The 27,400-nt window shown below is 37.0% G+C and overlaps 1 protein-coding gene and 1 non-coding gene across 11 annotated transcripts in view; both read right to left on the bottom strand.

Annotated features, from left to right (window-relative positions):
- Positions 1–27,400, bottom strand: part of ROBO2 (roundabout guidance receptor 2) — a 1,562,785-nt gene that overhangs the window by 1,319,870 nt on the left and 215,515 nt on the right. The window lies entirely within an intron of this gene.
- LOC118677830 lies at positions 8,640–8,746 on the bottom strand. Its single transcript, XR_004974556.1, has one exon. It is a non-coding gene; the product is annotated as a U6 spliceosomal RNA (small nuclear RNA).

Below are 27,400 nucleotides of genomic sequence, written 5' to 3'. Positions count from 1 at the left end.
TCCCTCCACCATTTGAAGCTTGTGTATTCATTTCATTGGAGGCAAGGTAGATAGAGCCTAAAAAATATAAAGTGAGCTCCATTTTTCAAACTAAGGTTTTGCCTGTACTCAAACTAAGGCTCACTTGCATGATCAAGAGCCAAATCCTTGAGAGGAAATGAGATTTTCTGATCCAAACTCTATGGAGACTGACTATAGTGTAAATTATGATGGGGAAATGGGGGGAAAATCAGGACACGACATAGGGGAGTGCCCACGATGACCAATGTAAGATATATATTGGGTGTAGCATTTTCAGGCAGAAAGAGGGCCTTGAATGATGTTTTTAGTTATATGTGGCCCAGAAGTGGCATGAGTGAAATCTAAATGACAGAGTGTTTTTCAGGTAATCATCTGAAGAGTCTATTATCTCTACATTCACAATATTCAATTCTACCTACCTGGTCTAAGCCACTATCATCCTTGTCTAATTTATTGCAATTCTCCCTAAGATAACCTTCTATTAGTCCCCTCAAACTACACCCCTACCCTGTTAGTACACACCCCATGAAGAATATCATTGATCAGGCTTCTGTAAAGGTAAGCCACATTAGGTTACTCATCTGCTCAAAACTCTCAAATGGTATCCTATTGACCTCAGAGTCAAAGCTGAAGTCTTATATTTACTAATGTCTCACCAGTGACCTGTAAGAAGTCACTAAATATTTGTTGGATGAGTTAAGAAAAATAAATACATTTCTTCTCATTGGAAGTAAAAGCTAAGGACTTTTTGGTTGGCTATGAGTTTTAAAGTTCTTTTCCTCAAACCCCATTTAATCTCTAGCCTCTCACTTTCTCCCTCCTTCTGGCTAGAGTATTTCACAAAGTTAGCAGGCACACTATTGCCTCAGGACCCTAAGTCTGTCCATTTCTTCTGCCTGAAATGTTTTTCCACAAGATACCTGTGTGACTCTCCATTCTCTGTCTGCTAAAGACTTTGTAAATCCTTCCCTGATCATCTTATTTAAAATTATAATATTTACACATCCCTCTGTTCAGCTATATATTCTACATCCTATTTAAAATTATAAAATGTATTCAGCTGGTGTGTGGCTCAGTGGTTGAATGTCAACCCATGAACTAGGAGATCATGGTTTGATTCCCAGTCAGGGCACATGCTCACATTACAGTTGGCTCAATCCCAAGCAGGGGGCATGCAGGAGGCAGCCGATCAATGATTCTCTGTCATCACTGATGTTTCTATCTCTCTCTCCCCCTCCATTCCTCTCTGTAAAAATATGAATAAAAACATATTTTAAAAGTATATAATATGCTATATATTTTAACTTTTTAATAATTTTACCCCCCCCCCCCAACACACACAGAACATAAGTGTAGGATAGTGCTTATTTTCATCTCATTTATTCACTCTTTTCTCCTAACCAAAACAGTGTTACTTGGTCTATCATAGGCATTCAAAAAGCATGCATGGATATGATAAGTGAATCAGTTAATGATAGGAAGAAGGTCTGGTTTGGTTCACCAACGAGCAAAGAATGGAAAAGAATATTAGGAACTCTGTAAGATAAAATAAAAATAAATGCACTTAGATGTTACTCCTAAAGTTGCTACTAATGAACTATATCATCTTTAAATACTTTTTGTACATCCTTTTTTAAAAGCAATTTCAATGTTTCATCTATAAGAACAAGTTGAGTAATATTTATAATAATAAAAGTGTAATATGCTAATTAGACCGGATGTCCTTCTGGACCACCTTCCAGATGAAGCCAGGGCTGTGAGGGCCGAACCCCTTGGACAAATTTTGTGCATCGGGCCTCTAAGTGTAATATAAGATCCTTCACATCTCTCATTTTTTTTTAATGGCAGATTTTATACTCCATTCTCTGGTCCCATTTCAGAAAATAGAAATTTATAACTACTTATGTGCTTATGTATCTATATTAGTCTGGCTTTTGTCAGGATTACATGAAATACAGAATTTTTTAAAAGTCCCCCCCACCCCAGTATGAACATAGCATTTTTTACATTTTCCCCTAACATAAACAATTACTAAAGAAACATTTATAAATTTTGGTGTTAGGTTTTCCAAACTAATGATGATATGAAAGAGAAAAATACAACTCCACACACATACACAGCTGAAATTTATCAGAAAAAAATATAAGCCAATCTCCTCTTCCAGGCACCCTGCCCCAGCTGGTCTAAGAACATTCAACACCATGGCTTCCAAATTTTAGTTTACAAGAAACACATATGTTAGTTTTATAGGTCTTGATCATTACAAAATCACAGATTGCAGGGTTTGTTGCCTCAGAAACTAATCAAAAGGTGACACATTCTGTTAACTTCTATTATGCATTCATAATATCATCTTTCAATCCAATGTCATAAAGAATTCATGTAGGATATTAATCATGCAAGACCACTAAATTGTTCTCATTTCAATGATAATTGTTTACTCTTATAAATGGTTTGAGTTCCAACAATCCCACTGAATAAAATATATCTCCCACTCACTCTGGAATGGAAAAGAAATTAACCTATGAAATAACAAACTGAATGTGTAATGTGACTTGTAGAAAAACTAAAATTTAGTAGAGTTCTTCTCTGTTTAATGACAAAGACCAATGGCACAAAGGATATTTCTGTAGGCTCTACTAAAAAAAAAAACCTTGAGAAAAAAAATGAAACCAAATTATAGCAAAACCATGTATAATCAGCAAATATCTATAAACAAACCCTCTTTAATATCTACATGAGATGGTTGACCCTGAAATCAGCTAAAGTATCTTGTAAATGAAACTCAATACACCTTGCTAGTCAACAAAGCTAAATCTAATTAGAGTGTCAATCATTAGCCATGAACAAAAGAAAAGGAAATCTAAAGGTAAATTAATTCAGTAATGTCTGGTGAAATGGCATGAGAACTGCCAGTTTTATGATCTGACTTCTAATCCTAAATTCACTAATGCTTCCATAACCTTGAGATTGACACTTAGACTCCTGTCTCAGTGTCTCTCATGTGTAAAATGAGAAGGCAGGATTCCACAATTTTGTAGGTTTGTCCTAGCACCAACATTTTATGAGTCTATAAAGAAAGCTAATTAAAAACTCTGATTAAAAATGATTTGTCTCCAATTTTTTTACTTCCCCACTGCCTACTTAACAGAACAAGAAAGGGATCAATTTGAGACAGCCCTTTCAGCCTAAAGGTGCCACAACTAATGCACTGTCTATGCCTGCTTTCTAAATGGAACCTTTCTGTATACATATTTAAAGTGTCTACTTTATGAGCATAATAAATAGCAATTGTCCTTTAATGGCAACTTTAGCTGTGACCATAATGGCACAATTTAAGTGCTTAAAAACACTAATGGGAGTGATCCAATGTTAATTATACTGAGGATATGAAAGCTGTTCACAAGAACTCCTTCAAAATTAAGTAAAACCCTGGCTAATTCTAATTACAGTCTGTCTGGAAATGATAAGAGAAATTAAACACCCCCTTTGAGCCGCTTCCTTAATATAACATCACTATTTGCCCACATGGGTTGAGCAAACATTGTGACACAGAAAAGTGGGATTCTGAAATAAAAGATTTTTTTCATTTTAAAAGAGAAAAGAAAAATGATGAATTATTTACATAGTAAATGCATATTAAAACAGTGCTAACTTCTTGTCTCTAAGCCTAAGGTAACCCATTTTTTAAAGGGCTTATTCATTAAATTTTCAGACACAAATTTCAGACACGTCCAATGTCTTTTTAGACTTATTTTATGAACCATTTAGAATAAATAAATTTTAAAAATAAAACCATGAAAACTCTCATTCACCTTAAAATCATGGATTTTAAAAAAAATTAAAGGCCATACCAAATATTTTTGTTTCTTTCAGAAATATCTATTCCTGACTCTCATCTTTTTCCTTCACTCATTTCTTGAATGCCTTCTATCTGTTAGTACTGGGTGTTAAAATAAAATGGTTAATCTTACTGCCTTTAAGGAGTTTATAGTCTAGCAGAGACAGACTTGTAAAAACAAAATAACAGTTCATGATTACACCTTGGCATCTGTTATGAGAGAAATATGTTTTTCTCTCTGCCTTCCAGCTCATTTTTCCCTTTTTCCTTCAAATTCTGCTGCTTTTCTCATTATAAATTGGTTTATATGGATACCTGGCTGAACTAAACTGGAATAGTAGAAATTAAGTGATTGATTTATCCAATTTTAATAATTTGTTAGAAATAAGAAGGTCATAGGATTGCATGAAAACCATCAGCTAGACAGCCTGGTAATTTCAAAGTGCTACATTTTGAAAAGTGAGGCAAATGACATCTCATCAATAATGAAAATAATTGGGTGACAGTGTTCAATTTTCAATATGCAAATTGTTTTAACATATCATAAACTAAGTGAAACATTAGTAGGACAAGAGAAATCCACTTGTTTTTTTTAAATTAACTAGAGGCCTGGTGCATGAAATATTGTGCACTGGGGGGGTGTCCCTCAGCCAAGCTTATGCCCTCTTGCAGTCCAGCATCGCTCACTCCTTACCACCTGCCTGCAGCGGAGGCAGGAGAGGCTCCCGCCATAGCCATGGCACTCACCAGCTGTGAGCCCGACTTCTGTTTCAGTGGTGCTCCCCGAGTGGGAGCGCACTGATCACCAGGGGCCAGCTCCTGTGTTGAGCGTCTGCCTCCTGGTGATCAGTGTGCTTCATAGTGGCTGGTCCTTCCACCATTCAGTCGATTTGCATATTAGGGTTTTATTATACAGGATAACAGTCCTAAACAGATTGAAATAATTTAATTGCACTGAAAAGTGTCCCATAATCTCTAAATTATAGGTATTTGTACGTTAACCCAGATAGTTATGGCAAATACCTGGATACTTTACAAATCACCTGAAATCATGTATTATCTATCACAGACTTTCTAATCTGTCTAAATATCTAGTTTCAAGTGACCCATAGGGCATATGTCAAATGCCTGCCTTGGAAAGTTATCTGTCATTTCAGCAACATCAGTTTTACAGCAGTAGGGTAGTTTCCATGACATTTAATCTGTGTTCCCTTGAAAAAATAATTGTATCACTGTTCCTAAGTATATGTTTTCAAATGCAGGGCACTTTGCACCTTATGTTTTTTAAATATATGCAGATCCCCATTGTCTCCTGTGGCCACGTCAAACTCAACACTAAGAGGGTTTATATATGAATCCAAAGGTTCCATTGGCATTCCTTGTAATAAATTTCTGAAATTTCTTTGTGTTTTTTATATTTTAAAAACTAAATTCTATTAGCAAGACTTTTTAAACCTGGGCATGACTTTTATATTTTCTTCATATTTTTCTAAGATTTTCTTTTGCCAGGTGAACACACACACACACACACACACCATATTCACTAAAAATGTTCTCCCCATTTTCATTCATAGGCTTGCAGTCAGTGTTTTTCAGATTTTCCCTTACTGGTAAACAACACTGCATCTGACTCTATTTCTTTGCTATTTGCCTATTTTTCCCCATACTAAATGTAATCATTGTAATCACCCATCATATACTAGTATTTTTAGACTCTTTACTGATAACCATAGCATTTTCTACTTAGCATTGCCATCATTTCTTATTAAGGTTATTTATTCCTTTATCAGATGGTTACTATATAAAGACATTCTTCATTTCACAAGAAAAATAGATTTAGAAATAAACAACCTAGAGAAAGCATCAAGGTCAGAAAAACAGGTAAGATGATGAGAGAATGTGGAAAACACAGGAATGGATAATGTGCTGGAGAGTGGAAAATGATGGCAATGGAGCTCTATAGAGGAGAGGCAATGGCTAGACCACAGAAGCCTGAGATGCACCTGTAGAGAGGACAGGTGGCTGACACAAACTCTCTGTGTGACTTCAGGCAAGCCACTGAATTTCTCTAGTATTGTTTCTTCATGTCTAAAACAACGAGTTCAGTACCCTTGGGGGATATTCCCAGAAGGAACACAGGAAAAGGCAGACAATTTAGGGAGAGCTCAACTATCAAAAGATTGGGAAAAAGAGAAAAAAATGGGGGAAAAACGTGAGAAAATAATTTAAACACTGGCTTTAAGAAATTGATAGGTATCACCATTATGAAACTCAGAGGAAAGGCAGGGATGGGGAGGTGGGAAGGAAGAGGTCAACCAAAGATCTTGTATGCATATATGAATAACCCATGGACACAGACAATAAGGTGGTGAAGTCCTGGGGGAGGGGGCGGGCTAGAAGGGGTCAATGGGGGACAAGGGAGACATATGTAATACCTTCAACAATAAAGATTAAAAAAAAACATTAATCAAATCAAGCAAAAAAAAAAGAAATTGGTAATCATCCAGAATCACCTATAGAAATAAAATAATTAAGCATTCAGTTTTCTCCTTTAGAGAGGTATCTCACATACACACATACACACACACACACACACAAACACACACCAGGATGCAATTATGGTAGAGTATAGTGTATTATCTACTGGAGTTATGTAGAGGCTAAAAAAACTTTGGGTGCTTGAAGTTGGTCCTTTATAAAATAGAGCGAGACTATATTATTACATTAGTAATACTAGCTGTAGGCTAGATCCAGAATAAGAGAGAGAGAAAGAGAAAGAGAAAGGCAGAGAGAAAGAGAGAGAGTGGAGGGAGAGTGAGAAAGATAGAAAAAAAGAGATAAAGGTAGAAGGATAAATTGATAATTACATAAGAGAAATGAAGATGGAGACACAAACTCTAGGAATTGGCACCTTAGTTTTACTTCTGTCATCTGAGAGAGAAAAGTAATGGGGATCTGACCTCTAGCTTTCTTTGGAAATTATTTAATTTAGCTTGTATCAGAATAAAAAGAGGAGACAGACATTAATAGCAAGAGTAACCAATTATTGCAATTCACTAGCTTTACATCTATACTAATAAAAGGTTAATATGCTAATTAGACCAGGAGACCTTCTGGGAGACCTTCTGAACATTCTTCCAGACAAAACCATGGTGGTGGGGCTGAGGCAGAGGTGGTTAGGGGAGATCAGGCCAGCAGGGGAGGGCAATTGGGGGTGAGCAGGCTGGCAGGGCAGGCAGTGGGGGGCAAGCAGGCCGGCAAAGGGGGGCAGGTGGGGGTGAGCAGGCCGGCAAGGGTAGGCAGTTAGGGATGATCAGGCTGCCAGGGGGGCGGGGTGCCATTGGAGTTGATCAGGCTGGCAGGCAGAGTGGTTAGGGGCAATCAGGCTGGCAGGCAGGTGAGTGGTTAGGAGCCAGCGGTCCTGGATTACAAGAGGGATGTCCGACTGCCAGTTTAGGCCTCATCTCACATTGGGCCTAAACTGGCAGTCAGACATCCCCGAGGGGTCCCAGATTGGAGAGGGTGCAGGCCGGGCTCAGGGACACCCACCCCCCCCAATGCATGAATTTTGTCTACTGAGCCACTAGTATATTAATAATTAGTAAAGTGAATGTAGCATAGGTAAATTAATTGCCCCAGCTAAATGGCGATAGGGCACTCACTACAATCTTCGTTCAATATACCACAAAAGTAAATCATCTGTTGAAACATATAGTTCTTCAGGGTTATTGGTATCCTGGTGACTTTTTGCTTGTTACTTCTGCACTTGAAAAAACTGTATAACTCTCCATATTTTTAGATTTCTTTTATGGACAAGGAAAGAGCTTAAAAGAGCTTATCTGATTATATTTTTAAACTTGAAATTTCACTTTCCAAAATTAATTTAATTTTTAAAAAATATTGCCTTGATTCTGCCTTCTGATCCATATTTCATTAAATAGGAAGAGAGCAATAGACTCATGGACCACCAGCTGGAGTAGAAAATAAGCAGTGGTGTGAATAATCCCCAAACGTTGGGTAATTATAAGAAAAATTCCATTTGTCTCCTGAATACACACAATGAGTTGGAGAGAATAGATTTACTAATCTAATTACTCTCTGTTGTAACTGAGCCAATACTGAAATGACTTTACACACCCTGGGTACACACCAACTGTTGGAGGTAAGGAGGGACCTATAACCATACTGGATACTGAGGGAAAACATTTTTAATATGCAATCCACAGGGTAAAATGCCATCCTTAGAGCTGTGTCTGAATTATGACAAAACTGGTCAATTTCTGTAGTTCGTATGAGAAATTAAACAAAATTCTTTAAAAGGAAAATCAAGTTGGAACTTTTTATTGGTACATACTAAATTGATCACTTCAGTCAAAATACCTAACTTCAAATGCTGATATAGTGAAAGTAAAAATTATAGTACCAAGTGGCTTATAAGAATTGATCATTTTTCCTACTTTATAAATAAAGAATTAAAAACGACGTGTGCCATATTTATAATAACTCTATATAAAGTGATGATTATATAGAAAGACTGGATATTTTTAAAGTTCACTATCAAAGAGGAAATGCAGACAAAGAAGACAAGGGAAAAATATAAATTAAGCTTCCATCTCTCTAGCATTTATTGTGTATTGAGCATAGTGATTGTCTATAAGCAGTTTACTAAAACACTCAAAACAATTCCCAAATATGTAGGTATATTATTGCTGTGTTCCCAAAAAGGAAATGGTGGCTGGCAGAGTTTGAGAAATTTATCTTTTTTCTTTTTTTCCTTGAAAATATGGAACGCTTCATGAGTTTGTGTGTCATCCTTGCACAGGAGCCATGCTATTCTTCTCTGTATTTTTACAATTTTAGTATATGTGTTACCGAAGCGAGCACTTGAGAAATTTATCTTAAACAGGATATTGAGTTGGTAAGTGAAAGTTTTCTAATTTGGACTAAGATATGTCTGTTTGTAAACCTGGCTTTCCCCATTTGTGTCCCCTTAAAATCAGAAGACAAAAGGAAAAGACAGAATGCAATGTTTTGTCTAGTATAGTGGGACTCACTCATACAAAGCGATAGACCCGTCCAAATCTGAAAGTCACATTCTGAACCCCAAAGCCAAAAATAAAAAAGACCTTTTTTTTAATTTAATAGGATTCATTTATTTATTTTAAAAGATTCTGTAATGTAGAATTTTCTTAGCATTGTTTGATTTATGTCAGCTTTACTTAAAAAAGCAGGTGTTGAAGAGGATTGAAGTCACCAAGGTCCAATTAGGCCTTGACTAACACTAGAGCAAGTTATCTTTCTGGACCTGGGTTTCCTGCAGAACAATGTGATGTTGAACTCAATGACTTTCAAGATTCTTTTCAGTGACAAAACTCAGTTAACATAAGCACCCTGATTCTCAATTCAAACGTTTTTTGTATTACCCCAATCTATTTCTTATATTACCATAAATCCTTCAGACGTGCTGCTGATCAGTGATTCAGTTCATCAAGACCTGATCAGAACAAACATATAAAGAGACAAAGAAGCAATTATGTTCAGTTTCCCTGTTGTCACCTGACATGGAAAGGGGCTAAAGATATATTTATATTGTGATTCCAAGGGATAAAGGAACCCTATTTGAATCAGTCCTCTGAGTCTGTTCTTATGCTTTTGGGCTGACCTACTTATTTGAGGGATATAAGTTTCTTGATTTTTTTCCCTCCTCCATTCAAATTGTATTGATCCTGTCAAGTGCATCAATGTATCAGAACCCTATGAAAATGGAAGGATTGATCCAGGTCAAAGGTATTAACCACAAGGAGAAAAAAGAGTCTTGAATGGAAACACATATTTACAACTTGCTTCCTTTACATTCTTTCTCTCTCTATTTTTGTTTCTGTCCTATAATTTTCTAATAAGTGAATTAAATCCATATTTGCCATTATGGCAGTTATTAATATCATAACATGCAGCTTCCCTGGTACAAAAAAGTGAAAAAAAAAAGAGTAAAATCTGGGACATTTGCCATTTTCATAGAGGCTACAGTGGTGGTTGTTTCTTTTGAGATGTCAAGTTGTTTTATTATATTTATTCCCTGACTGTACTGTATTTATCCATATTTAATTTACCATCTTATTTTGCTTTGTGGTTGCAGCCAGGGAATTTGAGAATGTTTGGCATCCTACATTTAATTTATTCCTAAAATAATCAGATCATAATTTATACCTGTGCAAAATGTCTTTAATGTAGATCAGGGTCAGCAAACTTTTTATATAAAGTGCCAGTAGTAACTATTGTCATCTTTATGGATGACATACAGTCTCTGCTTCAATTACTTAAGTCAGCTGTTATAGTGTACAAGCAGCCATCCTATCTAATAATAGACAAACATGGTAATTGACCATACCTTTGCTACACCTCCCATTGGCTAATCAGCATGATATGCAAATTAACCGCCAACAAAGATGGCAGTTAATTTGCATACGGCAGGCAAATCCCACTGCGCCACCCTGCCTGGGGCTGGCGGCAGTGCGATCCCTAGATGCTGGCTGCCCCAGTGCGAGATCCTGGCCTGCCATGTGTGGGGCGGGGTGGGCATCAGCGAGATCCCCAGCAGCTGCCCGCCCCAGCCCGGGATCTGGGCCTGTCATGTGTGGGGTGGGGCGGGCGGCAGCACTATCTGAGCAGCCGCCCCACCCAGCTCAAGATCTGGGCCTGCCATCTGCAACCAGGAGAGATGGGGCAGACACCATGGGATTGGGAGTGCCATCTGCCACCAGAGGAGCGGGCCTAAGCCAGCAGGTGGTTATCTCCTGAGGGGTCCCAGACTGTGAGAGGGCACAGGTTGGGCTGAGGGACCCCCCGCCACCACCAGTGCACAAATTTTTGTGCACCGGGCTTCTAGTCTATAATAATAAAAGCATAATATGAAAATCAACTGAATGGCTGAACAGCAGAACAACCATCTGGATAACCACGCTATGACACCCACTGGCACCAAGCCAGCCAAGGTGGGTGCAATGCAATTGGTCGGGGGCCTTGCCATCACTCCATGATCACCCCGCAGAGGGAGGCCCAGGCCACCGGCCCTCAGGGTGATCAATTGAAGAGCTCCACAATTGCCACAAAGAGGGAGGCCCAGGCCACCGACCGGCAGGCTGTAGCAGGTGGTCAAGGCCTTGCTCTGTGTGGGTGATCCATGGTGGAGCCCCAGCTGGGTGGGAGGGGCTTCCCTCTGTGGGGTAATTGATTGTGGGGCTCCCAGACTGTGAGAGGGCACAGCCAGGCTGAGGGCCCCGCCCCACGAGTGCACAGATTTTGTCCACCGAACCTCTAGTAGATATATAAACAAGGATTGTGGCTATGTTCCAGTAAGACTTCATTTACCAAAACCATGGCACAGGTAAGATTTAGCAATGGGTTGTAGTTTGATGACCTTGATTTAGATCCTTTGATTTCTGGCCATACATTTAACTCATGTTTTCAAGCATCAAACTAGCGTTATATGTTGAACATAAATACATATGCAATATGGTTTTGGAAACCTATTACTTCTGTCTGGGTTGTTCTTTTCTTGATTTACAGTGGAATCCTACTCAGCTTTCTGAGTCCAGATCAAATTTCATCTCTAGGGAGCTTTCCCAATCCCTTCTCATGTCCACCATTAATTTACAACTCAGTTATTCCTTCTTTGTAGAGCTGTAACTTCTCACATATATTTAACATTGTGCAATATGACAATTTTATGTGTTTGTTCTTCATCAAATTGTAAGTTTTTAAGAGAAGGATAAACTGTTATTCCTCTTTGATCCCTATGAACAAGGACAAGGACCGACTTTAGCTTGTAATTAAAAATTCAGTAAGTGCTTATTCAACAATATGCACTAGGGAAATTAAGTTCATTATTTTTATTTTACTTTATAAGACAATTGATCTTTTTGAATTTCAGGAAACATGATAACGTATTATGTTTGTTTAATTTAAAAAACAGTATTTAGCTAAGAGGTGGATTGATGCCATCACCATAGAATATGCAGGGTGTCTCCCACAAAAAAACTGCATACATACTTTAACATCTGATAGCTCAATTTTGAAAATGAAATATAGTTTAATAAACACTGCCTTTATAATTATTCAAAGTATGTAAACATTTTTTGGGACACCCTATATTTGTTTTTTTTAACAAATATGAAATCTGAAGATGTCAAACCATCATACAACCTTAAATAAAAGACTACTTTACCATTCCCTTTACAGCTAGGTTTTGCCAGGTGACTAATTTCTAGGCAATAACAGGGTGGGTGGGTGGGAGGAGATCAACCAAAGAATATGTATGCATATATGCATAATCCACAGACACAGTTGATGGCTGGGGCAGGGGGCAGAGGCAGACTAGGAAGGGTCAATGGTGGAAAAAAGGGGACATATGTAATACTTTCAACAGCAAATATTTAAGAAAAAAGTTTTTTAAATAATATATAAATGAAAAATGTTGTGTGGAACTTCCAGGAAGGCTTCTTTAAGAGACTTAACCCAGGTGAAAGGAGCATCCCTCTTCCCTTTCCTATCTTCTTTTTTCATTTTTTCTGGAATGTGAAAGTCATGAGTCAGTCCCAAGTGGACATCTTGGAGCAGAAATACAGACTAAACCTGGGTTCATGTTGGAACTTCTGTGCCCCTTGTGGACTGCCTTCTCCAAATTCTTTTATGCAACATTGTTGTTTCTGGTTTCTATTGCAGAAACCTGTTTGTTAATATATAACTAATACAGTGTTATATATTCCATTTAACATTAAATAATTTCTCTGTATTCTAAACCTTATGCCAATGTATCTTTGCCAATATAGAAATAAATTAAGACCCCTTGAGTGATAAAAATATAAGAAAAATGAGAAAGAAGATAAACATCAGAAAAGATAAACATCAGGCCTTTCCAAAACATGTCAGTAATTATTTATAAAATACTAGAAGCCTGTTGCACAAAAAGATTCGTGCAATAGGCCTTCCCTTCCCCTGGCTGCCGGCACCGGTTTTCCTCCGGCACCCAGGACCCAGGCCTTCGCTCCGACCGGAGCCACCTTCAGTCTTTGCTGCTCCGGCTAGAGCCACCTTCAGTCTTCACAGCACCACTTCGCGCCTATGTATGCAAATTAACCGCCATCTTTGTCAGCGGTTAATTTGCATATCTCGCCGATTAGCCACTGGGAGGCGTAGCAAAGGTACGGTCAATTACCATGTTTGTCTATTATTATCTAGGATAATATTTAGGATTATTTTCATCTAAAATGAGATGCAAACTGTGAACATGATTCTTTCCTATCTCTCTCATAAAATTACTTCTCATTTAAGGCAAACATTTAGGATATTTGTAATGGTAGGAGAAGAAAATACCTGTACATATTGTTGTAAGCCATTTAAGCATCAGTCTGTTTTGATTATTGTGTCTTGATATTAGCACTATATGTGATTGATAATTTAGCAAGATTTGTGCTCCAATCAATTTTTCAGAAGGTTGACCATGGTGAGAAATAAAGGGTTCCTATTTTGGAGAGCATTAGGTAAATGACAGCACGTACAGAGTCCGCCTGGCTTTGCATCCTGGATGTGTTGCTTCCCACCTGTGTGCACTTCAGCAAGTTATGGAAGTTCCTAGTGGCTTCAGTTTTCCTATCTATAACACAGTGATAACAACATTAACCCCATTGGGTTTTGTGATGATAAAATGGATTAATATATGTAAAATACTTAGGAATAGTAAACACTTTTACTTTTGGCTAGTTTTTTTTTTTTTCTTTACCGTCAATTTTACTTTAGCAATGACCCATAATCTGCAACTTGCCATCTATGTGACCCAGAAGGAGACACTTCACTTCTCTAAAACCTTAAGTTTTTTATCTCTAATATGAAGAAATACCAACCTATTGATGCTATTTTAGAGATTAATTAAGATATATCTAAAGCCACTGGTTCAGTGCCTGGCCCATGGTTAGCGCATAACATTTTGTCTTCCCTTTACTTTCTCTTTTCCTTTTAGTTATTGATAATCATATTTTCCCCCATCTAAACCTCTAAATAGGCAAATGTAGTTAGAATGAGATGGAATTCACATAATAGGTAAATTCATTTTTTTTTTTACAAATTAACACATATGTATATACACCAATAAAAACATTTAAATGTATTATTTACACGTATAATCAACAAACATTGTACTTGCCAATCACACTGTGTAGATATATTATTACAGATAAAGTAATATATTATATATATAATATATATGACATCATGTAAGCAATCTCTCATCTAATAGATAGAAGTTAAACACAATCTTATTGAAAAGGGATTCTATATTCCTCATCTATGTTTTTTAACTGTGTACAAAATCTCCCCATCCCTTTATCGTCTCCTTAATTTTAAAAATTAAATTTATTGGGGTGATACTGGGTAATAAAATTATATAGGTTTCAAGTGTACAATTCTATGATACATGCTCTGTATATTGCATTGTGTGCACAAGACCCACAGTCAAATCTTGTATTTGACTCCCATTACCTTTAACTAGCACCACCCCTGTTCCCTCTAGTAGCCACCATACTGTTGTTTATGTCTAAGAGGTGTTTTTTTTATTTGCTCACTTATTGTTTTCAGTTTTATATCCCACATATGAGTGAAATCATAAGGTTCTTTACTTTTTCTGTATGACTTATTTCGCTTAGCATGATAGTCTGAGGATCCATTCATGTTGTCGCAAATGGCAGTATTTCATCTTTTCTTCTGGCTGAGTTACACCCCCTTTTAAAGAGAGGAAACCTGAACTGACTTAGAGATTAATCAAGGAACCATCTGTCTAATTACCTGCAGGAACTTGCAGACTATGCAAAATATTACTCTTCCAAAATATCATTCTGTCTGGGAAACTCTCCTTCTAACAGCATTTATGTTTCTTAGAATACTGTTTTTTAGATCACAATATCTGTCAAATTATTAAAAAATGAATCTCAATTCCATCTCTAAAATGAATAAAATGGAATATATGATCTCTCAGGTCTTACCTAGTTACAATTTTCTGTAATTTTATGATTTTCTGGAGATTTGTTTCATTAAAAATGGTTGGCAGAGAGGGAAAACAAAAAGAAAAAAGAAAGGAGAGTGCAGAAGAGAATACTGGTAAATTTAAAACTGCAGAGAGAGCCATGTCCTCAATCCACCAACACATTGAGAAAAAATCTCATAGCACATTGTTACTGCCTTTGCAGTAATGAAAGGAAGTCTACAATTGGCTCTGAGAATGTGTTTTGGATCACATTTTGAACTTCCAATTCGCTAATGTAATTTTTATAAAAGTTTCTGAAAGGTGTGGGAAGGTCATAAAAAAGGAGATACTCACTCTGCACCTATATAGATTCATTCTTGGTGTGAGAAATTTTGGATGTGGACATGGAAGTAGAATGGGAGGAAGGAACAACATTGAGGCACCTGGTAAAGTGGAGAGAACTTTCTCACAGCTCTCCATTGCTTATGGAGTCCCAGTTATATATCCCCCCATGAAGTACATATTATCAGTCCAAATCTACATAATAAAATATCCACTCCTTACTTTATATAAATTGCACATAATACAATTCTAATTCACAGATATGGAATCCTGTTAAAGTTGCAAACATATTGCAGGGACAAATTCCAAATAAACCTACATCTATTAGCTGTCTAAATCTAGCGTTTCACTTTTGACCTTCTCATAGCAGCTTTATGTATTTTTTACTTTCTGCTTGCTTAAATGCTTCAGGGCTCTTGGTACCACATGCTACCAACCAATATAAAACCTGTAATTGGAACTGAGAGGAAATTGATATAAATGAAAAATCAAGAAACTGCACATGTTCCTTTGAAGACATTTTAGAGTTTCTATTAGTGACCGTTGGAATAAATTTTGCTAATTGCAAAAGAGAAGGGAATGAATGCTTGACAGAGACAAGGGTTACTCATTCAGTTGTAAACTCTTTGTAGAGTTCAATGTTGGCAAAGACAAAACTTGTTTCTCACTATATTCCTAAAACATAACACTGTGTCTGACACAGAAGACATGTATAATAAATGACTTTAGAGGTTGTTATGTAAAGGAGCAAAGTTAAGCTTAGGTTTTTTTTTTGTTTGTTTGTTTTTGTTTTTAAATATATTTCATCAATTTTTAACAGAGAGGAAGGGAGAGAGACAGAGAGTCAGAAACATTGATGAGAGAGAAACACCAGCCAGCTACCTCCCACACATCTCCCACTGGGGATGTGCCCTCAACCCAGGTACACGCCCCTGACCGGAATCGAACCTGGGACCCTTCAGTCCGCAGGCCAATGCTCTATCCACTGAGCCAAACCGTCTTCGGCAAGCTTAGGTTTTATGTGCAAATATAAACAATAGAAAGGCAAAAATATGTAGGCATTTAGTTAGATACATTTAAAAATCCCCAAATCTAGTTTTGTTGTGAAAAAAAGAGAAGTATTCCAGGTTTTATTTTATTCACTTTTATTTTTGTTTGGTGATAGCTTGGAAACAAAGGAAATGTATTTGGGAATAAAGTAATAAACATACCAATTTCTTAAAGTCAAAGTAGCCCCCAAACTATCAAACAAATTAAATTAACTTTTCCCTTTCATTTAAACATTTCGTGGAATTACAAAGATCGCTTAGCAATAAAAGGCGCAGGGGGGTAAAGTGAAGGTATGAAGACACCAAATTTAAAATTGGATTGAGAAAAGAACTGTAACAAGACAGAAATTAACAAAAACCACTATTTGAGCATTCCAGATTAGAAATAGTCAATATCATAGAATGCAGACTAGCTATGAAAAGTGTTTGCAGAACAGAAGTTCAGGGAGAGAGGAATAGCCCAGAGGAAAGGTAATTTTGCTATAAGTTAGAAATAAATCATGAGAAGAGAGAGAAAAGGCTGCATTTAGTTTTAAATTTAGGTGCTTTTAACCCTCTTACTTTCTTAGGCAAAAAAATGAAAAGTATTAACACCACCTCTAACTTGGGTGTGTCTCAAACCAAAGGCTGATCTGCTGATATCAGTCAATAGTTGCTACTGAAGAACACTGAGGAAAAGAAAAGAAAGACAGAAAGTTAATAGACCATTCCCATTGTTACCTGTCCTCTAGGTTTTCTTAGTAATAAACAAACAAAAAAAATTTATAACATTTACTTAATGGAGGAGAATCTAATCCATAAGTAAATCTGCTCCCTGGAGAAACAGAGTTAGAAGAAAAATCACAGGGGAAACTGACATTCAGAAGAGCTTTATGTGAGGTTAAAAATAAAATTTAAAAAAGACTTAAAAGGATAAAGTGGACCCTCAAAAGGCATCAACAACAAGTACTTATGATTTTTTAATAATAGAGATTAAAAGGCCAATGATAACATATTTAAACAATATATTTGATATCTAAATTACTACCATTTTCAAAAATAATATTTTCCAAATGGTTATTGGTTAGGATAATGAAGACTATTTTACCCACTAATAGAACACAATTATGTACTTTTCTGCAGAGCCAGCTGAATGAAGGACAATTCTCAGCTGCTTCTATGAATGTTACCAGGTTTCTCTCAGGCAAGGGATTGCATTTTAGGCAAAGCTTGAGGTTGAGGACGTGAGAGAAGAGCTTTAAGCACAGGGTGGGCTACAGGGAAAAGTCTTTTCTTCTAAATTAAATCTTTATTGTTGAAAGTATTACATATGTTCCCTTTTCCCCACCATTAACCCCTTCTTGCCTGCCCCCACAACTCTCCTCAGGCCATCACCACCCTATTGTCTGTGTCCATGGGTTATGCATACATGCATAAAGATTCTTTGATCTCTTCCCACCCACCTCCGGACCCCTGCCTTTCCTCTGAGATTCCACAGTCTGTTACATGCTTCTATGTCTGCATCTATTTTGTTTCTCAATTTATTTAGTTCATTAATTTGCATCTCTTTGATGACCAGTGACTTTGAGCATTTTTTTCATATGTCTCCTGTGTATGTCTGCTTTGAGAAGTGTCTATTTAGGTCCTTTGCCCATTTTTTAAATTGGATTGCTTATTTTTCTGTTGTTAAGTTGTATGAGTTCCTTATATATTTTGGAAATTAACCTCTTATTGGATGTATCATTGGCAAAGAGTGCACTCCCCTTTCATTCTGTTGATGGTTACTTTTGCTGTGCAGAAGCTTTTTATTTTCATGTAGTCCCATTTCTTTATTTTCTTCTTAGTTTCCTTTGCCCTAGGAGATGTATCCTTAAACATATTACTATAAGAGATCCCTGAGATTTTGCTACCTATGGCTTCTTCTAGAATTTTTATGGTTTCGTGACTTACATTTAAATCTTTTATCCATTTTGAGTTTAATCCTGTGCATGGTGTAAGCTGGTGGTCGTTTCATTTTTTCATGTAACCAATTTTCCTAACACCATTTATTGAAGGTACTATTTTGACTCATTGTATGTTCTTACCTCGTTTTTCAAATATTAATTGAGCATAATGGCTTGGGTTAATTTCTGGGGTCTCTGTTCTGTTCCATTGATCTATATGCCTGTTGTTGTGCCAGTACCAGGCTGTTTTGATTACAGTGGCTTTGAAGTATAACGTTATATTTGGTATTGTGATACCTCCAACTTTGTTCTTCTTTCTCAAGGCTGGTGCAGCTATTTGGGGTCTTTTTTGGTTCCATATAAATTTTTGGAGTATTTGTTATAGATCTGTGAAATATGCCCTTGGCATTTTAATAGGAATTGCATTAAATCTGTAGATTGCTATGGGTAGTATGGACATTTTATTGATGTTGATTCTACCAATCCATGAACACGGTATATTCATCCACTTGTTTATATCTTCCATCTCTTTTAACAATGTCCTATAGTTTTCTGAGTACAAGTCTTTTACATCCTGGGTAAAGTTTATTCCTAAGTATCTTAATTTTTTGTTGCAATGGCAAAAGGAATTGTTTGTTTAATTTCTCTTTCTGAGACTTCATTATTGGTGTATAAAAATGCTATTTATTTCTGGGTGTTAAATTTGTTCCCTGCTACATTGAAAAATTCATTTATTAAACTTAGTAGTTTTTGATGGCGTTTTTAGGGTTTTCTATGTACAATAGTGTGCCATCTGTGAATAATAAAAGTTTTACTTTCTCCTTTCCAATTTCGATGCCTTTTATTTATTCTTCTTGTCTGATTGCTGTGGCTAGGAATTCCAGTACGATGTTGAATAAGAGTGGTGAAAGCGGACATCCCTGTCTTGTTCCTGTTCTTAGAGGAAATGGTTTTAGTTTTTGCCCATTGGGTATAATATTGGTTGTAGGTTTGTCATATATGGCCTTTATTATGTTGAGATATGATCCCTATATTTCCAAATTGCTGAGAGTTTTTATAAAAAAATGAGTGTCGGATTTTGTCAAATGCTTTTTCTGCATCAATTGATATGATTATGTGACTTTTGTCTTTCAATTTGTATATGTGATGTATCACGTTTATTGATTTGTGAAATTGTACAAATCTTGTATCCCTGGAATAAATCCCACTTGGTCATGGTGTATGATCTTTTTAATATATTGTTGGATCTGATTTGCCAACATTTTATTGGGGATTTTAGCATCTTTTTTCATCATTGACATTGGCCTGTAATTCTCTTTCTTTTTAGTGTCTTTCTCTGGTTTTGGAATTAGGATAATGCTGGTCACATAAAAAGAGCTTGAAAGTGTTCCTTCCTTGTGGATTTTTTGGAATAGTCTGAGGAGTATCGGTGTTAGTTCTTCTTTGAATGTTTGGTAAAACTCCCCTGTGAAGCCGTCTGAACCAGGGCTTTTGTTTGCTGGCAGGTTTCTTGTTTTTGTTTTTGTTTTTGTTTTTTTATTACTGCTTCTATGTCATCAATTGTTATTGGTCTATTCAGGTTTTCTAATTCTGCCTTATTCAGTTTTGGAACATTGTCTTTTTCTGGGAATTTCTCCATTTCATCTACATTGTCCAGCATGTTGGCATATAGTTGTTCATAGTATTTTCTTAAAATCCTTTGTATTTCTCTGGTGTCAGTTGTTAACTTCACCACTTTTGTTTATGATTTTATTTATTTGGGTCCTCTCTCTTTGTTTCTTGATGAGTCGAGCTAATGGTCCATCATTCTTGTTTAACTTTTTAAAGAACCAGCTCTTGGTTTCATAGATCTTAAATATTGCTTTTTTTTTTGTCTCTATATCATTTATTTCTGCTGTAATATTTATTATTTCCTTCCTTCTACTTATTCTGGGCTTTTCTTGTTCTCTTTATAATTCTTTAATTTGTAGGGTTAAATTGTTTATTATTAACTTTTCTTGTTTTTTTAGGTAAGCCTAAAAACTTCTTTCTCAGGATTGTTTTCTCTGTGTCCAATAGATTTTGGGGTTTTGTATGTTCATTTTCATGTTTCCAGTAAGGTTTTTATTTCTTTCTTGATCTTATTTGTAACCCATTCATCTATATATATAAAAGCTTAAGTGACTGGTTGACCAGTCACTATGATGCGCACTGACCACCAGGGGGCAGTCAACTTGGACAGATGAAAAAAGAAACAGGTGATTGAGTCTATGAAAGATCGCCAGCAGGTGGGCCTGATCTACAGTTCGCATTGGAAGGTCAGGCTATCGGCCCAAATTACACCGCTCCCCAGGAACCACTTCGGCAGCACCCCTGACCCCCATCAACCCTTCCGGCTGCATTATTCCTGGGCAGCTGGGACCATTTTGGTTTGACGGAGGGAGAGAAAAAAGAGACCACAATCTCTGTCCCTAGCACCCGCCTCCTCCTATCAGACCAGAGACACCCCAGGACTTGCAGGATGGCTTGTGAAGTGGCGGCCTTGCCGTGCAGCTACTGCGACTCTCTGGTCTGCCCCAGGTGCCCCTCAGGCACTTACCCCATTTCTCAGAGCCCCTTAGTCTGCCTCCCTAGCGAGGCCATGGGAACTCGGCCCTAGGGACCCACTTCTCCATAGCTGAATGTGCCAGACCAGGAGATACAAGGGGCAGTGGTGGAAGACAAGGACAGATGTTCAGCTGACCAGGATGAGCAGGGCTGGGATGAGCGGGACCAGCTCCTCCCTGGCCTCCTGCCACTTCCCACACTACTACAACTCTTGGGGGATGTTGGATGCTGGTTTCAACCTGATCCCCGCAGGCCACACCGAGGGACCCCACCAGTGCATGAATCTGTGCACTGGGCCTCTGGTTGTTTAATAACATGCTTTTTAGCCTTCATGTGTTCGCATGTTTTTTAGTGTTTATACTGTGGTTGATTTCTAATTTCATTCTATTGTAATCTGGGAAAATGCTTGATATTATTCAATGTTCTCAAACTTGTTGTGACTTGTTTTGTGTCCTAACATGTGGTTTATCTTTGAGGATCACCCATATGCACTTGAGAAAAATGTATATTCTGCAGTTTTGGGTGAAATGTTCTATAGATATCAGTTAAATTCATCTGATCCAGTGTGTCATTTAGAGCCACTCTTTCCTTATTAATTTTTTGTCTGGAACATCTATCCTGTGAAGTCAGTAGGGTGTTAAAGTCCCCTATTATGACTGTATTGCTGCTGATCTCTCCCTTAAAATTCTCCAGAATTTTTTTAATATATATTTATGTGCTCCTATATTGGGGCATATAGGTTTTCCAGCATTATATCCTCTTTTTTGATCAATCCCTTTAGTATTATGTTGTGACCTGTATTGTGTCTTGTTATGACCTGCATTTTGAAGTCTATTATGTCAGATATGAGTTTTGCTACCTGAGCTTTTTTCTTTTTTTTTCCATTTTCATAGGCATGGGGCATTTTTTTTTTTTTTTTACATCCCTTCACTCTCATCCTTTGTGAATCTTTTATTCTGATGTGGGTCTCTTGTAGACAGCATATAATTGGATCATGTTTTCTATCCATTCAGCTACCCTGTATCTTTTGATTGGTGCATTTAATCCATTTGCATTTAAAGTTATTATTGATAGGTACTTATTTATTGCAATTTTAATTCTGCATGCCTATGTTTCTCTCTCTCTATTCTTCTCATTACAGCAGTCCCTTTAGCATTTCTTACAGTGCTGGTTTGGTGGTGATAAAGTCCTTTAATCTTTTGTTGGCTGGGAAGCTCTTTATTTCATCATCTCTTTTGAATGATAGCAATGCTGAATATAGTAATCTTGGATTCAATTCCTTGCTTTTCATTACCTTGAATGCTTCTTGCCATTCCCTTCTGGCCTGTAGAGTTTCTGATGAGAAATCAGGTAGCCTCATGGGAGCTCCTTTGTAGGTAACCAATTGCTTTTCTCTTACTGCCTTGAAGATTCTCTTTTTTGTATTTAATTTTTGTCATTTTAATTATGTTGTGTCTGAGCGTGGGCCTCATTGGGTTCTTCTTGCTTGAGACTCTCTGCTTCTTGAATTTGTGTGACTTTTTCTTTCACGAGTTTAGGAAAGTTTTCTGCCATTATTTCTTCAAACATGTTCTCCATACTTTGCTCACTTTCTTCCTTTTCTGGAACTCCTATTATGTCAAAATTGCTACATTTCTTGTAGTCCCATAGCTTCCTTAAGCTATCCTCCTGTTTTTTAATTGATTTTTCTTTTTGGTTCTCTGATTGAATTTTTCTACCCTGTCTTCTAATTCATTGATTTAATACTTGGCTTCCCCTAATCTGCTGTGTATTCCTTCCACTGTGTTCTTTATTATGCTATGTCATTCCTCATTGTTATTATATCTTTTCTTCTGCTGTTGAGTATCTTTGTCATCATCATTCTAAACTCTATATCAGATAAGTTTCTTATCTACATTTCATTTAGCTCTTCTTCTGGAGAATTCTCTTTTTCTTTCTTTTTGGGCTTGTTTTTTTTTTTTTTTTTTTCCTCTCTCCCCATTTTTGCTCCCTGTTTGGTTTTGTGTCTATGTATAATGTAGATCTGCAACAACTCCCATTTTCTAGTGTAAGGCAATGTCAGACACTGTTTGTGACTGTCCCTGAGTACAGTTTGGAGCTATCAGTAATCCATAGCTTGTGTCTCCATCTGCTGGGGCTGGGTACCTTTGGAAAGAACCAATATGTGTACCAGGGTCTGCTTTACTTACTTTACTTAGCCCCGGATCAGGGATTAGGTCAAGCAAAGATTCTAAATCTCCAGAGACCCATCTCTGCCTGCAATCCTATTGACACTCAGACTTGATTAGCCTCAGGCTATAGACCACAGGGTAGGGTGAGAGGTCTTTCCATGGGGTGGGGAAACTGCCTTCCCCCTAGTCAAAAACTGCCTGGATAGAAAAGGTATGCTAGAGAAAGATATCCTCCATAGTGTGAGGGAATGACTCAGTGCAGGATACCAGTATGGTTTCCCTTCAAGCTCTAACCCCAGAGTCCCCAATCCAGGCTTCTGTTCACACAGCTTCAGTCTTCTCTGCCCTCCTTCTGCCAGAGCACAAAATGAGTGTCTTCCCACGACATTTTGTGCTTTGGCCCTTTAAAAGGGTTCCTGCATTTCCATCCATCTCTCCCTGGCAGACTGCAACCCTGCTGCTTTTCACAGCCAAATGTTATGTTGGCACCTTTCTCAGTTCTGGTCCTCTGGACAGGGGAGCCCAGTTTGGGGTTTAGACCCCAGAGTTCTAACTGGGAAATCCCCACAGCTGAGATATCCCTCTGGAATTTCAGCTGTTGTCCGTGGGAGCCTCGCCTGCCCTTTTGTGCCTCTGTACTTCCTACCAGTTTTTATATGGTCTCCATTTTCTGTCCCTGGTTATCAGGGATATCTCCAGCTAGTCTTCAATTGATTTTTCAGGGTGTTTGTTGGTTTGTTTGTTTTTTGTATTTTACTTGTATTTTGAGTTTGGTCCTGGAAAAGTGTCAGTGTAACTTCCACTTACTTGCTGCCATTTTGGAATCTCTAAGAGTCTTTTCTTTAAATATTATTTTTCAATTTCAGTTTACATTAATATTATTTTGTATTCATTTCAGGAATACAGCATAGTGGTTAGATAAACATATACTTTACAAAGTATCTCCCAAATATTTCCAGAATCCATCTGGCTTCCTACTTCATTAGGGCAATATTACTGACTATATTCCCTCAGCTGCACTTTACATCTCTGTGACTATTTTGTAACCATCAATTTGTATTTTTTAATCCTTTCACCTTTTTCACCCAGCTTCCCAATACCTCTCCCCCTGGCAAACATTAGTTCATTCTGTGTGTCTATGAGTCTGTTTCAATGTTATTTGTTGTTGTTGTTCTTTAGAATCCTCATAAAAGTGAAATAACATGGTATTTTTCTTTCACTGATTGTCATATTTCACTTAGCATAATGCTGTTCAGGTCCATCCAAGCTGTCACAAAGGGTAAGATTTCATTCTTTTGTTTATTTTCTTTTTTATTGAATTTATTGGGTTATTTTTTATGGCTGAGAAATATTCCACAGACTTTTTATTTTATTTTTTTTCCTCACTTACAATATGTTTATGAGAGAGAGAGAGAGAGAGAGAGAGAGAGAGAGAGAGAGAGAGAGAGAGAGAAATGTGAGCGAGAAACATCAATTGGTTGGCTCCATAAACTCCCTGACCAGGAATCTGTCCTGAAACCCAGGTATGTACTCTGACCAAGAATCAAACCCTCAACCTTTTGGTTTATGGGAACATGCTCCATCCAACTGAACCACCTGACCAGGGTTTCCATAGCTTTTTATAGCCATTGCTTATTGTTGGGCACTTGGGTTGCTTCCATATCTTGGCTATTGCAAATAACACTACAATGAACATAGCAGTGAATATATTCTTTCAAATTACTGTTTTGAATTTCTTCTGATATATACCCGGAAGTGGAATTTCTAGGTCATAAGGCAGTTCATATATATATATATATATATATATATATATATATATATAGCATAATATGCTAATTAGACCAGACAGCTGAACCACCTTCCGGATGTCCTTCCAGACAACCTTCTGGATGAAGCTGGGACTGCGAGGGCCGAGCCCCTTGCACAAATTTTGTGCATTGGGCCTCTAGTATATATATTTATTTTTTAAAATTTAATTTATTGTGGTTAAATTGGTTAATAAGATCACACAGGTGTCCAAGTCTCTGACACGTGATCTGTATAATGTATTGTGTGGCCACAACCATAAGTGAAATATTTTTCTGTCACTATATATTTGACCCTCTTTACTCTTTACTACCTCCCATTCTCTCTGTTAACCACCATACTGTTGTCTATATGTATGAGTTTTTGTTTGTTAGTTTTTCTTACTTGTTCATTTGTTGCTTTTGATTTTATATTCCGCATATGAGTAAAATCATATAATTCTTGACTTTTTCTGCCTGGCTTATTTTGTTTAGCACGATATTCTCAAGAGTCATCCCTGTTTTGCAAATGGCAGTATTTCATTTTTTCTTATTGCTGAGTAGTATTCCATTCTATTTATGTACTGAATCTTCTTTATCCAATCATCTATCATTATCCACTTCTGTTGTTCCATGTCTTGGCTACCATGCATAATGCTGCAATGGACATATGGTGCATATATCCTTGCTAATAAATGTTTCAAATTTTGGGGGTAAATATATCAAAGAGGAGTTGCTGGGTCATATGGTAACTCTATTCTTAATTTTTTGCAGAGCCTCCATACTGTCTTCCATAGCAGCTACTCCAGTCTACATTCCCATCCACAGTGCATTACGGTTCCCTTTTCTCCATATCCTCGTCAACACTTGTTGTTTGTGAATTTATTAATAATAGCCATTCTGACAGGTACGAGGTGATATCTCATTGTGATTTTTATCTTAATTTCTCTTATGATTAATAATGTTGAGCATCATTTCATATGAGTATTGACCACCTGTATGTCTTCTTTGAAGTGTGTAGTCTTCTTTCCATTTTTATTTGTGGTTTTTCTTTTTCTACTGTTGAGTTGTCTGAGTTATTTATAATTTTTGAATATTAACCATTTTTCACATGTATCATTGACAAATAACTTCCCCCATTCAGTAAGTTGTGTTTTTTTTTTTCATTTTTTTGATGGTTTCCTTTGCTGTACAAAAACATTTTAGTTTAATGTAGATCCATTTCTTGATTCTTTCTTTTGTTTTTCTTGCCCAAGGAGATATATCAGAGAAAACATTGCTAAGAGAAGTATCAGAGATTTTATGGCCATTTTCTTCTATGAATTTTATAGTTTTGAGTCTTAATCCATGGTCTTAAATCTTTAATCCCTTTTGAGTTTTTTCTTGTATATGGTGAAAGAAGATGATGTAGTTTAATTTTTTAATGTATGTATCCAATTTTCCAAACACCATTTATTAAACAGACTGTCTTTACCTCATTGTATATTTTTGCCTCCTTTGTCAAATATTATTTGACCATATAGACCTAGTTTTATTTCTGGGCTCTCTATTCTACACAAGGGAGTGGCTTAACTTTGACTGAATTCCTGGTAAACTGGAAGAGAATCTTGAACCACATCTGACCAAACTTTTATATGTAAACCCAGGTTACAAAAAATATAGGACACAGGAGCATGTTAAATGATACCATGGGGATGAAATAATCAAAATTTTGCATATGGGGAATAAAAAGACAAATGACACAATTTTATCAACAAATAAATTAAAATTAAAAAAGAAATTTAAAAAGAGCCATAGGGATTTATCAAGAATATACAATGAGTAAATCTTAGATATTAATTCAAATAAATCAATTAGGATAAATTATTTGTAAGATACTTAAATAAATTTAAACACTAAGTACTCCGTGACATTAAAAGATATTTCTTAATAATTGCGGGAGTGTTAATAATATTAATGGTTATGTTTAAAAAGTTCTTACATTCTCAAATACTTAAGCTTAGAATAGTATGATATCTGGGAATTATTTTAGCATTCTATGAAATTGGTGGTAAAGTGGGTAGGTTTGCAGATAAAATAAGTTTGATAGTTGTTCAAGCTGAGTAATGTGTATATGGAGTTCATTAATCTCCCCACTTTTTTTACAATTCCAAATTTTCAAGTTAAAAAAAATTAGAAAGTCAGTGAGAGCTCTAAAGATAAAATTAGGAGAACCAAGATGGCGGCATAGGTAAACACGGGAGAATGCTGCCTCGCACAACCACTTCAAAAATACAACTAAAAGACGGAACGGAAATCACCCAGAACCACAGGAATGCTGGCTGAGGGGAAATTCTTCAACTAGAAGGAAAGAGAACAGCATACCGAGACTCAGAGGAGGCGCAGTGCGGAAAATACAAAGGTGCGGAGGTGCGCGCGGAGCGGGCTGGTGGCTGAGGGCGCGGTTGTCGTTTTCAATTGGGAGGGAGGCTCAGGCCCTGAGCTACAGTTCTGGGCAAGTCTCTAGGGACCCAGACTCAAACGGGAGAAGCGGAACTATCTGGCATCAGTCAGAACTCGAGGGCAGCTTTCTCTCTGAGGTTTGCAGCGGTTGCTGGGACTCTGAGAGGCAGAGCCTCTGGGGACAGGACTGAGAGCAGCCATAACTACTCCCTCCGCCCACCCTGTTGA

Source organism: Myotis myotis, unplaced genomic scaffold (assembly GCF_014108235.1).
Source record: "Myotis myotis isolate mMyoMyo1 unplaced genomic scaffold, mMyoMyo1.p scaffold_m19_p_2, whole genome shotgun sequence".
NCBI lineage: Eukaryota > Metazoa > Chordata > Mammalia > Chiroptera > Vespertilionidae > Myotis > Myotis myotis.
Note: the sequence above shows the minus strand (reverse complement) of the source record. Positions and strands in the feature narration are given on the sequence as shown.